The sequence below is a fragment of the Colobus angolensis genome, unplaced genomic scaffold (genome assembly GCF_000951035.1).
Source record: "Colobus angolensis palliatus isolate OR3802 unplaced genomic scaffold, Cang.pa_1.0 Scaffold237, whole genome shotgun sequence".
Classification (NCBI taxonomy): domain Eukaryota; kingdom Metazoa; phylum Chordata; class Mammalia; order Primates; family Cercopithecidae; genus Colobus; species Colobus angolensis.
The window spans coordinates 2,456,904-2,470,859 of NW_012115566.1; the positions used below are offsets into that span (position 1 = coordinate 2,456,904).

The 13,956-nt window shown below is 42.8% G+C and overlaps 2 non-coding genes across 2 annotated transcripts; both read left to right on the forward strand.

The window, feature by feature from the left end:
* The first annotated feature begins 7,782 nt into the window (after window positions 1-7,782).
* TRNAM-CAU lies at window positions 7,783-7,854 on the forward strand. The gene has a single exon. It is a non-coding gene; the product is annotated as a tRNA-Met (tRNA).
* A 948-nt stretch (window positions 7,855-8,802) lies between these two features.
* Window positions 8,803-8,875, forward strand: TRNAK-UUU. Its single transcript has one exon. It is a non-coding gene; the product is annotated as a tRNA-Lys (tRNA).
* The last annotated feature ends 5,081 nt before the right edge of the window (window positions 8,876-13,956 follow it).

Here is a 13,956-nt window from a genome sequence, read left to right on the forward strand (position 1 = left end):
CCTCGGCCTCCCAAAGTGCTGGGATTACAGGAGTGAGCCACAGCGCCTGGCCGGGGGTCTTACATGTTTCTTCAAAAAGTGGCAGGCAGGAGGAGGTGTTACTAGTAAGCATGTTTTGGGTGATCCTCTGGGTGCACCTGCGTTGTGGCTATACATGCTAGTACATACATTGCATGTCTCATTAACATGTTAAATCTCCATCCAGGGGTGTGTTTTTTACTATTATAATGAGCAAAAGGTTACTTTTGGAGCAAGCAAAACTGGAGCAAACCGTACTCCGCTTGCCTCCATGGCATGGAAAAGTCCCTTGTGGGGTTGTTAGTTCCTGCTTGAGCCAGATAAGTTCAACTGCAAGAAGGGTCCAAGGACTCTTGAAGTCTCAGATGCGGATAATGTGTCCCAACTGTCATGGCCCCCTTCCTGGGTGTGCCAGATATGGAGGCCAACCTGGAGCCCACCTCCCTGTTCATATATAACTGTTGTTTATTGTTATTATTTTGAGACAGAGTGTCGCTCTGTCGTTCAGGCTGTAGGGCAGTGGTGCGATCTCGGCTCACTGCAACCTCTGCCTCGAAGGTTCAAGTGATTCTCTTGCCTCAGCCTCTCGAGTAGCTGAGATTACAGGCTGCCACAACCACGCCCAGCTAAAACCCGACGGAGTTTCACCATGTTAAGCAGCCTGGTCTGGAGTGATCCGCTCGCCTCGGGCTCCAAAGTGCTGTATTACAGGCGTGAGCCGCCGCGCCCGGCCAAACCCAGCATTGTTTTAAAGGCAAAGTGCAATAGTAGCAAACATAAGCCTCTCGAATCAGATATATGTGTTTAAATTCAAACTCCATCACTTCCGAAAGTAAAATGTATGGTGTTTTATCTTATTTAGATCATTTGTGAAACTTTTCTTCATCTGCAAATGTAGGGAAAATTCTTCAAAATTATTTGGGTATTGTACGGGCGCAGTGGCTCACGCCTGTATTTCCAGCACTTTGGGAGGCCGAGACGGGAGAATTAACTGAGGTCAGGAGTTCGAGACCAGCTTAGTCAACATGGTGAAACCTTGTCTCCACAAAATTACAAAAATTAGCCAGGCATGGTGGCATGCGCCTGTAATCTCAGCTAGTCTATTTGGGAGGCTGAGGCGAGAATCACAGGAATCCGGGAGGCAGAGGCAACAGTGAGCCGAGACCGCGCCATTGCACTCCAGCCTGGGCTACAGGGCAAAACTATGTCTCAAAAAAAAAAAAATTTGTTTTTAAAATCCTTTGGAGGCTGAGCGCGGTGGCTCACGCCTGTAATCCCAGCACTTTGGGGGGCCGAGGCGGGCGGATCACGAGGTAAGGAGATAGAGACCACGGTGAAACCCCGTCTCTACTAAAAAAAAAAAAAAAAAAAAAAATTAGCGAGGCGCGATGGCGGGCGCCTGTAGTCCCAGCTACTCGGAAGGCTGAGGCAGGAGAAAGGCGTGAACCCCGGAGGCGGAGTTTGCAGTAAGCCGAGATCGCACCACTGCACTCCAGCCTGGGCGACAGAGCGAGACTCCGTAAAAAAAAAAAAATCCTGTGGGGATTAAAAATAATTTACGTAAATACTTGCCCTAGCAAACCATGTCTCTTGAGCAGTTGCTCAAGAGAGCATTCAGCTTCGTATTTCTCTTTGCTGCCTCTGGCATTTTTACCGATTTGCAACAATTCAAATTCTCTGCTGTATCGCCATTTCTGGACCAAGGTGTCCTACCTTCCAAACACTTTAGAAAATGTGCTCGGAGTCCCTTTTTCTCTGACAATTAAAATATTTCAAACTTATACCTCACACCCCACCATGTGCTCGTCATCCAGCACTTGACATCCTTGTTAGGACTTCTTTCTTCCTCTTTTGAACCCCCAAAATGTTCTGGTATTATCAGCCACAAGAAAAACCGAAAACCTGACTTTCGTACAAATATAACATGAATGTAGTGTTTAAGATTTCATATATCTCGCTAATTACTAAGTAAATTGGGAAAATCCCTTGAAAGATGAATTTGAAGAACAAATAACACACAATAGAAAGGCTGAAAACTGTATCTCAACTGAGTAAAATCTTAGGGTTAATGTAGACATGAATCACTTGAATTATTATCACTTTTCTATAACTTAACTTCTACCATCACAGAGCTTAGCCTAGTGAATAGAAAGTCAAAGGTGCATAGCTCTAAAAAAACCAGATTACTTGCTAGAGGGTCTGCCAGACAACGCCAAGCGCATCACTGAAAGGAAGGACCCAGTAATTTCTGTTGTCGATTTTTAAGTTTGATAATTCTTTCTGACACATATGACACCTTATAAAAGTTGCTTCGAAGTAAACATGGGAGAGTGTTAAAGGAGATGGAGTTTTGTTGTTTTTTTTGTTTGTTTGTTTTGAGGTTATTTAGTTCTGACCTTGGTCTTCAGTTTGTCCATTTATACAACTGGGTGTGTATCTATTTAATTTTAATGTTGTGGTCAAGTGGAACATTTAAAAATCTTTTATGCTTTCCTTGGTTTACATTCTTTCTAATGGACTCTTTATATTTCCAACATGAATAAAAATGAATGTATTATTTTACTTTTGTTCTGAATCTTTCTTCTATATCTCCCAACTTGATTATTTTTATTTAAAATATCAGATGTATTATGTGGTGTGAAGGGACTCCAAAATCAGCAAGGTCCGAATAAAGGATTTATTTTCTTTGTTTTGTTTTGTTTTGTTTTTTGAGATGGAGTCTCGCTCTGTCGCCCGGGCTGGCGTGCAGTGGTGCCATCTCGGCTCACGGCAAGCTCCACCTCCCGGGTTCCACGCCATTCTCCTGCCTCAGCCTCCCGAGTAGCTGGGACTACAGGCGTCTGCCACCACGCCTGGGTTTTTTTGTTTGTTTGTTTGTTTGTTTTTGTATTTTTAGTAGAGACGGTTTCACCGTGTTAGCCAGGATGGTCTCGATCTCCCGACCTCGTGATCTGCCCGTCTCCGCACCCGGCCCCGAATAAGGTATTCTTAGGTTCAATACAATGTGCCAGTCAGTTGAGATGGTCAAAATCTAGCAGACCAGAGATATTGTCAAGGTTATTAAAGACCCCAGAATTTGATTCGAGTAACTAACTCCATATTAATCTCTTCGGGGAAATTTTTGAAGCTTTCACTTGTAAAGATGTCTTTTAGGATAGAGAGCAGTAACAATATATTTTCTACAAACTCTATCAATGCACTTGAAAGAAGCCATTTTAAGAGCTCCTGAAGAGGCCCTTTATACCATAAAAATGGTAGTTTGTGATGACATCTGTCTGCACAAAAGTCACATAATTGTCTTGTAAACTAGGGGGTCAATGGAATAAAATATCTGATGCCCACTGGCACTCAAATCCTATGAAATCAGTTTGTCTAGTGGGGGTAGAAGCCTACAAAAATTAGTACAGTTAGCCCTCCGTGTCTGTGGGTTTTACATCTGTTGATTAAACCAATTGTGGATCAAAAAATATATATATTTTTAAAAAAGGATGGTTGCATCTATACTGAACATTACAGATTCTTATATTCTTGTCATTTTCCCTAATCAACACAGTTTAACAATTATTTACATAGCATGTACCTTGTATTTTAGGTATTATAAGTAATCTAGAGATAATTTAATGTATACAGGAGGATGTGCATAGGTCATATGCAAATACTACCCCATTTTACATAAGGAACTTGAGCGTGCATGGATTCTGGTATCCGTGGGAGATCCTAAATCAATCTCCCACAGATACCAAGGTACCACTCTATTTTTAAAGATCCTGAAGTGTGATTCTAATGTGCAAAGTTTGAGAACCACTGTTCTAGGCCATTTCCGTATCATTGGTTACTCTATTTTTTTAAAAAATGTGGAATGCTTCACAAATTTGCATGTCATCCTGCATAGGGGCCATGCTAATCTTCTCTGTATAGTTCCAATTTTTGTATATGTGCTGCCAAAGTGAACACAACTCTAATTGTTGCTTGTTTACATACAGTTTTCAGTTTTTCATTATATATAAACAATCAAAGCCAGTTTTTTTTTTTTTTTTTTTTTTTTTTGAGACGGAGTCTCGCTCTGTCTCCCGGGCTGGAGTGCAGTGGCAGGATCTCAGCTCACTGCAAGCTCCGCCTCCCGGGTTCACGCCATTCTCCTGCCTCAGCCTCCCGAGTAGCTGGGACTACAGGCGCCCGCCACCTCGCCCGGCTAGTTTTTTGTATTTTTTAGTAGAGACGGGGTTTCACCATGTTAGCCAGGATGGTCTCGATCTCCTGACCTCGTGATCCGCCCGTCTCAGCCTCCCAAAGTGCTGGGATTACAGGCTTGAGCCACCGCGCCTGGCCCAAAGCCAAATTTTTATAGTGTAAAGAAAACCCCTTATCATATAGTATAAGTCATATTTAACACTACCCTCAAACAACGATTAAAGTAACTGTGTTTCTTCCCTAACATCAAGAATGCCAAAATGGGACGGGTGCGGTGGCTCACTCCTGTAATCCCAGCACTTTGGGAGGCAGAGACGGGCAGGTCACCTGAGGTCAGAAGTTTGAGACTAGCCTGGCCAACATGGTGAAACTCCATCTCCACCAAAAATATTTAAAAAATTAGCCGGGCATGGTGGCGGGTGCCTGTGATCCCAGCTACTCAGGAAGCTGAGGCAGGAGAATCGCATGAACCTGGGAGGCAGAGGTTGCAGTGAGCCGAGATCGCGCCATTGCACTCCAGCCTGGGTGACAGAGTCAGACTCTGTCTCAAAATAAAAATAAAAATATATTTAAAAAAAGGAATACCAAAATGTACAGTGAAGATAGTGATTTAAATCTCGCCCTGGCACTGTGGCTCACGCCTGTAATCCCAGCATTTTGGGAAGCCGAGGTGGGCAGATCACCTGAGGTCAGGAGTTCGAGACCAGCCTGGCCAATATGGTGAAACCCCCATCTCTATCAAAAATACAAAAATTAGCTGGGCGTGGTGGTAGGCGCCTGTAATCCCAGCTACTCAGGAGGCTGATGCAGGAGAATCGCTTGAACCGGGGAGGAGGAGGTTGAAGTAAGCCAAGATCGCACCGATGTACTCCAGCCTGGGTGACAAGAGCAAAACTCTGTCTCAAAAACAGACAAACAAACAAAAGCAAAAACAACAACAACAAAAACTTATAAAAATATGAATATTTTGATTGGCATCTTTCATAGCTCAAATTTATTAAATTATGTGTTATTTATATATAAAAAGCAATACACATGGTGTTGGTGTTAAGGAAACCATTATTTATGGCAATTGTTAAAGACAGTAAGGAAAACTTTATTACAAGGGGATTTTGCAGTAAGTGAGAGAGACTGGGCTCAACTTTGCATACAACAAGGAAAAGTGGGAATTTATAGCCAAGGATCAGGGTGGGGAGATGAGGTCAGTGGATGGAAAATAACTGAAAGGAAACATCACAGGTAAGCGGGTTTCTGGTTAACCTGACCTGATAGAATTCTTGAAGGCAGGCCAAGGAGATGACATCACTGGAGCATGGTAGAGAATGAGGATCCTGATCAGATATGAAGGAAGATCAGATAATAGAGGATGAGGGATTCTGGCTAAACTGACTAAGCACGATTATTGTTAAAAGTGGGCAATGCAGAGCTACAAACATGTAAGTACAAAAGTCGGGGCTTTAGTTGAGAAGAGCCTTCAGAGGAACCTGACTAGAGTTTGGTCATGAAGAAATCTTTGTCACTGCTCAAAAAATGTCTGATAAGTAATTAAATTGTTAGAGGTTAATTGATATATTATCTAAATGTGTTAGTAATTTAAACGGTTTGGCATCTTTTGTGACTTGAATTTTATAAAATTTAGATAATGTAAAAATAGAAACTTACAGCAGTGTTAAGCATTGGGGTTTCAAAATGAAGCCTCCAAATTCTTACCTTGAGGACTCCAAGCTCCACCTTTAAGAATCCAGGGGTTGGTTTTTCTTTTCTTTTCTTCTTTTGTTTTTTGAGACGGAGTCTTGCTCTGTCACCCAGCCTGGAGTGCAGTGGCATGACTTGGCTCACTGCAACCTCCGCCTCCCGGATTCAAGCAATTCTCCTGTCTCAGCCTGCCGAGTAGCTGAGAATACAGGCATGCGCCAGCACGCCTGGCTAACTTTTTTGTGTTTTTAGTAGACACGAGGTTTCACCATATTGGTCAGGCTGGTCTCGAACTCCTGACCTCGCGATCCATCCGCCTCAACCTCCCACAGTGCTGGGATTATAGACGTGAGCCACCGTGCCCGGCCACCAGGGTCTGATTTTTCAAGTGTGAAAACAAGATAGTAAAGAAGCCTGAGGGGAGCCCAGCAAAGAGAACCAAACATCACTGAAATTTGGGAAGCAGGACCAGCTATATAATTTGTAGGGCCCAGTGAAAAATTAAAATGAGGGAGCCCTGGTTCAAAAAGCAGGGAGACAATGCTGTTATAATTATTACTGTATACTGATATGGGTGTGAGTTACAGGCTCACTCCCACCACGACGCCCTCCCAACTCACCTGGGCACTGCCAGGCTGCCAGCCAGTGTCAGGAATGACAGCCATTATGCCACATCCCAGAAACCCCGGGATTAGGCTGCAGGAACTTAATCCCTCTTCTGTAGACCCCCTAGGGGGCTTTACTGCTGGAGGTAGGTGGGGAAAAGGGGTCGGGAAAGAGAGTGGGGAAGGATGTCAGTTAGCAGGGCAAATTCGCTGCTGAAAACCCATCCAGGGGAGGCAGTGCTCTTGGGAGCCAACTCTTGGGCAGAACTCTTGGGAGCCAACTGACCCCCATGCCTAAGCTTGCTACATTGTCATGTTGGCTATAGCTTACAAAACACAAGTTTAAGGATAAAACTATTGAGAACTTCAAGAGAGCCATTACAAAACGTTAAACCCCAAGAGTAGGGCTGAGTGTGTGTAGGGGTGCTCGGGGGATGGTGGTAAGTTGTGCGACTCCATAGATGTCAGGCCCGTGAAGCCCACCGCACTGGGGAGCTTAAATTATACTCAGGATCTTTAAAACGGCTTTGCGCAATTCCTTGGCTGGAAGAACCAAGACTGACAAAAACGGGTCCACAGACACAACTAGAACGCGATCTGAGCCTCAGTTTTCCCATCCAGTGTCCAAAGGCCAAGTGGTCAACACACACACGCTCTTCTTGTAGTTAGGAATATCCATTACGATCTTTGTGAAAGAAGTTTCATTGTGGTGGGGGACACAGAAAACTGAATCTTCTTTGAGTAGGCATGTCGTCTCCACGTCTCCCTCAATTCCGCGAGCAAAGATTTTCGGAAGTACGTGCATTTCCTTCTCTTCCTTTCGCTGCATCTTCAGTTTCTCCTTAGTCTCTCCAACCTGGCAGAGCACCGGGCCTCACGACCACACAGTGCCCTTGCCTTACCAGGGACACGGAGGAGCCAAGGTGTTCCAAATGCAGACAGTGTGTGCACTATAGAAGGCGCGGAAAACAAACAAACAAACAAACAAACAAACCGTGAGTTCTAATTTCAACCCTAGAAGTCAGTGTATGAGAGCCTAACAGGTTGAATATCAAGTTCCTGAGAACGGATTTCAATAGGTTTTCTTAAGTTGCAAAGGAGCAAACAACAAGTCGTAGGTGACTATGTTGAGAGGGAAACGTGAGACAACTCGAGGATGAAAGGCAGACTGGAGAAAATAAATAGATAAGGAAGAAAAAAGATATATTGACACAACTGGACAGCAGTGTTAGGATAAGTTACTTGGATATAAGGCACAGCAAGCCACCGGGACAGCAGAGTGGCGCAGCGGAAGCGTGCTGGGCCCATAACCCAGAGGTCGATGGATCGAAACCATCCTCTGCTAGCTTTCTGCTTTTTTCTTCCAAAACGTTGGATCTGGCACTCGTCAGAGGTGCTTTAACACCTGTCATGAGTGATTGAAGACCTACTGTGACTGAGGGTGTAAGCTGTTTTTAACTGCCTGGTCCTTTCTGAAACCTAGTTGTCCACTTTGAAAGAACGGAAGCACGGGCGGAGAAATGAGTGAATCTGCAAATGGGAGGTCTGAAAAATAAGGCGGTAGAGGAGCAGAGATCGGTGTGGAGAAGAAGGGAAAGACTGAGGAAAAGGTGAAGAAAAAGAGCGAAAGATGAAGACTAGGTTGGACGACCCGGAAAAAGATAATACAAAACTCTTGGAGAAGTGAGTTTTGAAGGAGGTAATTCCCCAGACAGAAGCGGGTGTCACATGTGTGTTGCTCTGGCATTACGATTCCAGGAAACCTCATCTCTGAAGAGCTAGCAAAACACCGGAGGAAACAATGGGAATTGAACTACTTCCCTTGTGCCATAACTTAATCTTTCTTTACCCAAATGTTTGATTCTTCTGAAGTTTCTTCCCACTTATTGAAGTCGTTGTTGAAATGCGTGCCTTCTGCCTCCAACCTTCTGGTAAGCTGATGAAGAAGCCCGAGAGTCCGCTCTAAAGCGCCTTTACCAGCCAGCTACGATCTCTAAGGGCTCCTGTGTGCAATAATGAGCTGCACACGGTAGTGGGAATATTCACTACCGAAGGGGTTCCACTCTATTCTGAGCCCGATTTTCTTTGTCATTTCCCCTGTAATAAATACTATACAATAATTTTATATTTAACGCATGAACAGTTTGAGGGTTAAATGAATGCTTAATATAATAAAGCTCGGCTGCAGTGCTGAAGCACCGGTATGTGACCAGAACGCTTGGAAGACCCGAGTAATTACCGAAATCAGGAGCCTTATTAGCACTTCCTAGTGCAGTTGAGTTGGGGAAGGAGAGCCTGGATAGCTCAGTCGGTAGAGCATCAGACTTTTAATCTGAGGGTCCAGGGTTCAAGTCCCTGTTCAGGCGAAAACCAATACTTTTACTTTAGTTAGGTCTAAATCGCAGCCCATTTGAGAACGTCTTGTGAGGAGAAGGAAATTATCACAAAGGCCAAAACAGACAAAGGCATCGCTTTCTTCATTAAATTATCCTTTACCAATATTATTTGAAACGTATCCCCAATATTTCAAGAGAAGTGGAAAAGGACATGATATAAAAATAATAAACTGGTGGTGGAATGACTGGGAAATGGACCATTTTAAAACTCCCTTGAAATGGTTCATTAATCCAGGCATGAGGGGAGCAGTTTGGAAGGTCTTGATTAAAATGCTAAATCTTTAAGAGCAGTGACATTTGCATAGTCTGTCTCTGTGGTTCCTTGGAGTTTAGACCAGCTCTTCTTTGACAAAAAATTTGACCACTTTGCAACAGTTCCCAGTTGGAAAGCTCATTTCCAAACACTTTCTGAAATAGTATTTTCTGTGTTTACATTATTTCTGTCATTATCCCGGGATTTGGATTATGGTTAATGACCCTGATCATGGGCTTCTAGGGCATGGCTTCTGTGGGCAGTGTGCTAAACCATGCCACTATGAAGGTACTAAGAGTTCAAAATTGTTGATAGTTTTTTTGTCTTGTGACTTTTGTCTTGAGCCTGACAATATTCAGTCCAAACACTGCATTTGGGTCCATTTTGTAAGATCTCGCCCTTTCTTTTTTCAGTTATATGATTCATTTGAAGTAATTAGGCCCATTTTGACTCTTTTCCCTGACCTTATTTATTTTTTTATCTTATTTTATTTTTTTGAGACGGAATTTCACTCTTGTCGCCCAGGCTGGAGTGCAATGGTGTGATCTTGTTTCCCTGCAACATCCACCTCCCGGGTTCAAGTGGTTCTCCTGTCTCAGCCTCCCAAGTAGCTGGGATTACAGGAGCACCACCATGCCAGGCTAATTTTTGTACTTTTACTAGAGACGGGGTTTCACCATGTTGGCCAGGCTTTGAACTCCTGACCTCAGGCGATTCGCCCGCCTCGGCCTCCCAAATTGCTAGGATTACAGGCATGAGCCACTGTGCCCGGACTATTTTATTTTTTGTACATACTTAAAACATAACATCATTTTAAAAGTTAGAACTAGGCAAAAGAGATATACTCAAAGAAATACCACTTCCCTTCATTGCTTCTTTTTCTTTCCTTCTCCATCTTTTTCAACTCATTCTCATCTACCCCCTATAGGTAGTCCATCTTACCAGTTTCTTTTTTTATCCTTCCCGTACCTCCTTTGAATAAGCAGGCAGATACATACCTTTTTATTTATTTATTTTATTTTATTTTATTGAGACCAGGCTGGAGTGCAATGGTGCCATCTTGGCTCCTGCAACCTCCACCTCCCTGGTTCAAGTGATTCTCCTGTCTCAGCCTCCTGAGTAGCTGGGATTACAGGCGCGTGCCACCAGGCCTGGGTAATTTTTGCATTTTTAGTAGAGACAGGGTTTCACCATGTTGGTCAGGCTGGTCTCCAACTCCTGACCTTGTGACCCAACCACCTCGGCCTCCCAAAGTGCTGGGATTACAGGTGTGAGCCCCTGCACCCAGCGATACATACTTTATAAAATGTCCTCTTCTTTCTCAGACTAAAGATATTATCCTATATTGTGTATATATTGATTTACAGTATATAGATATTGATTTGCTTTACTTTTTTTGCTTAGCAATATACCTTAGAAATCTCTCCATGTCAATTCATAGAGATCTTTTGTACAGCTGCATAAGTACTGCACTGTGTGGAAGTAACAATCTAATCATTCTTTTATGCTTAAGCATTTAGGTTGTTTAAAAAATTTTGCAATTACAAACAATGCTGCAATGAGTAAATATGCTTATGTATATTTTCGTTTTGTTGATGTAGATTTTCAGGGTAAATTGTTAGACTTGGGATTGTTGGGTGAAATGATTAAGATATATATAATTTTGTTAGACATAGTCTAATTCGCCTTCATAAAGCTTGTATTGATATCAATGTGCTTCCTTACCAGAAACAAATGACAATACTTGTTCCCTGTATGCATTGACATACTTTTTAAATTTTTACCAATCTGATAGCAGAGAAATAGTATCTTCATATAGTTTCAATTTGCAATTCTTTATTATAGAATTTAAACGTATTTTCGTATATGCAAATATATATATTAATTATCTGTTAATGTTTTTGCCCATTGTACTATAAAGTTTTCTTTTCTTCAGTTGTTGAAAAATGTTTCTTCAATTGTTGAAAAATGTTTCTATATTAAGGATATTAACTCTTTATCTGTGATACACATTGCAAATAGTCTCCCTGCCCCCATTCCCACTATTTGTTAATTCTCTTTAGAGTCTGCTTATCATGTTTCTTTGTACCATAGTTTTAGGTACTTAAAGCTATTAAATTTTCTTTTATTATATCTACAGTTTAACTTATAATTAGGAAACTCTATATCCAGGCTACAAGGGAATTCACACATGACTCTTTTTAATACTTGTAGGTTTTCAGTGTTTGCACTTAGATCACTGATTCATTTGGAATTGATTCTTGCATAAAGAGTGAGGGCTGAATTTCATTTTAGCTATAATTGGCTAACAAGTTGTTCCTGAACCACTTGTCAAAAAGTCTGTCTTTGGGCCGGGTGCGGTGGCTCAAGCCTGTAATCCCAGCACTTTGGGAGGCCGAGACGGGCGGATCACGAGGTCATAAGATCGAGACCATCCTGGCTAACACGGTGAAACCCCGTCTCTACTAAAAATACAAAAAACTAGCCGGGCGAGGTGGCGGGCACCTGTAATCCCAGCTACACGGGAGGCTGAGGCAGGAGAATGGCGGGAACCTGGGAGGCGGAGCTTGCAGTGAGCTGAGATCTGGCACTCCAGCCTGGGCGACACAGCGAGACTCCATCTCAAAAAAGAAAAAGAAAAAAAAGTCTGTCTTTGTACCTATGGCTTGAAATGCATGCTTTATAAAATATTAAATACCCATATGTGATTTTTTTTTTACTTCTGTTTACTTCTGAACTTTGTATTCCATTACTAGACTGTCTATTCATTTGTGAATGCTATAGTACTTTAATTATAGACGCATGAAGAGTATATTTTAATATCTGATGGGGCTACCCCTCTCCACAGTATCAAGGCTCCATTCTCATAGCTTCCAGGAGTGTTGACTGCTAAAATGTCATTTCACCTCCAGGAACAGCGCCTCTGCCAAAGATTGAACTCTCTCAGGACTAGACTCTCTCTGGGGCAAACAGTATCCAGTGACCACATTTTTGCTTCAATTTGGGACAGTTCTGAAGGGCATCCTACCAGAGCTCCCATCCCTACCAGCTTCAGTTACAGCTGAAGTCCCTGCTCTAACTGCTTTGCAGTTTTACTTTTTCCTCTCTCCAGTTCTGCTTTTCTCTCATTCTTATATTTTCTTCTGTGTTCTCTGTAATAAATTTTGTGCACATAATCTCTCTCAGATAATCTGTTTCTTGGGAACCCAAACCAAGTCACTCTCTGAGACAGAGTCTTGGCTTCAATATTATTTTCTTTTTATTGGTAGAAATATTGTTTCCTTTTTATTAAGTCTACAAGTTTTTCTTTGGCCACTGCTTTAGTGCTATCGTATGGAGTCCGCTACATAATATTAGAAAATGGGGATGACTTTTAACGAGCATACTGTCTCCAAGCACTTCTTTAACAAAGCACATCCTGCATAGCCCTAAATCCATTAAACTTTGAGTCAACACAGCACATGTCTCTGCTAGCACAGGGTTGGGGCTAGGGTTATAGATTAACAGTATCTTAAGGCAGAAGAATTTTTCTTAATACAGAACAAAATGGAGTCTCTTATGTCTACTTCTTTCTACACAGACACAGCAACAGTCTGATCTCTTTCTTTTCCCCACATTTCTCCCTTTTCTTTTTGACGAAATCACCATGGTCATCATGGCCCATTCGCGATGGTCACTGTCTCTTCCGAGCTGCTGGGTACACCTGCAGACTAACCACAGACAGAACAGGCACACAAGGATTAACATGAAATTTACAACAGTAGTACTTCCCGTGGTCTTAACCCAAGTGACAGGGTTAAGATTTGCGAGGCCGGCCGGGCGCGGTGGCTCAAGCCTGTAATCCCAGCCCTTTGGGAGGCCGAGACGGGCGGATCACGAGGTCAGGAGATCGAGACCATCCTGGCTAATACGGCGAAACCCCTTCTCTACTAAAAAATACAAAAAACTAGCCGGGCGAGTTGGCGGGCGCCTGTAGTCCCAGCTACTCGGGAGGCTGAGGCAGGAGAATGGCGTGAACCTGGGAGGCGGAGCTTGCAGTGAGCTGAGGTCTGGCCACTGCACTCCAGCCCGGGCGACAGAGTGAGACGAGGCCATCAGCAACTCCTGTGATTGCCTCAGTTCCTGGTACCAAATATACATGGGCTTTTGATGCTTCGAAAATTTCTTTTAATTTGGAAATGTCTAAAGTGAGATTATCTTCTCTTCCCTGTAGATGGCATCTAACCATGTCCCAGTGATGCTTAGACTCATTATAAACTCAGGGTGTAATACAAAAATCGGACGTATTCCAGTCACACTCTAACTGGAAACGATGTTCCAAGCTCATGAGCCAATCTCCTATCCAAATGACAGTTTGTCAAGGATCATTAATTTGATTTGCCAATTTTTGATCAATACCAGATTGTGAATTCTACAATCTTGTAGAATTCTTTTGCAAATCGTTAACAAAGCTTACTGTCCGAACAGAAGAATCCAATGCAACTCCTGCCACAGCGGCCGTAGCTATGACTGCAATTAATCCCATAATTACTGCAATTAAAGTAAAAATGAATCTTTTGGATCTATTTAAAATGCCTTTTAATACTTCAGTCAAAACATGGACGGATGGCGAGGCCTCCCACGGTGGGTCCATGGACACAGGGATCCTTCTCTTGCTCTCCCTAGCAGAATACAGTGATGCCAATTAAAAGTCCAATCAATGCAAGTAAACAATCTGATGCAGTTTTCACAGGTTATAGTTTGGGAATCTGGTTTAATAACTATATTTCCTGTAACTAGCATATAAGGGGGCTTTACA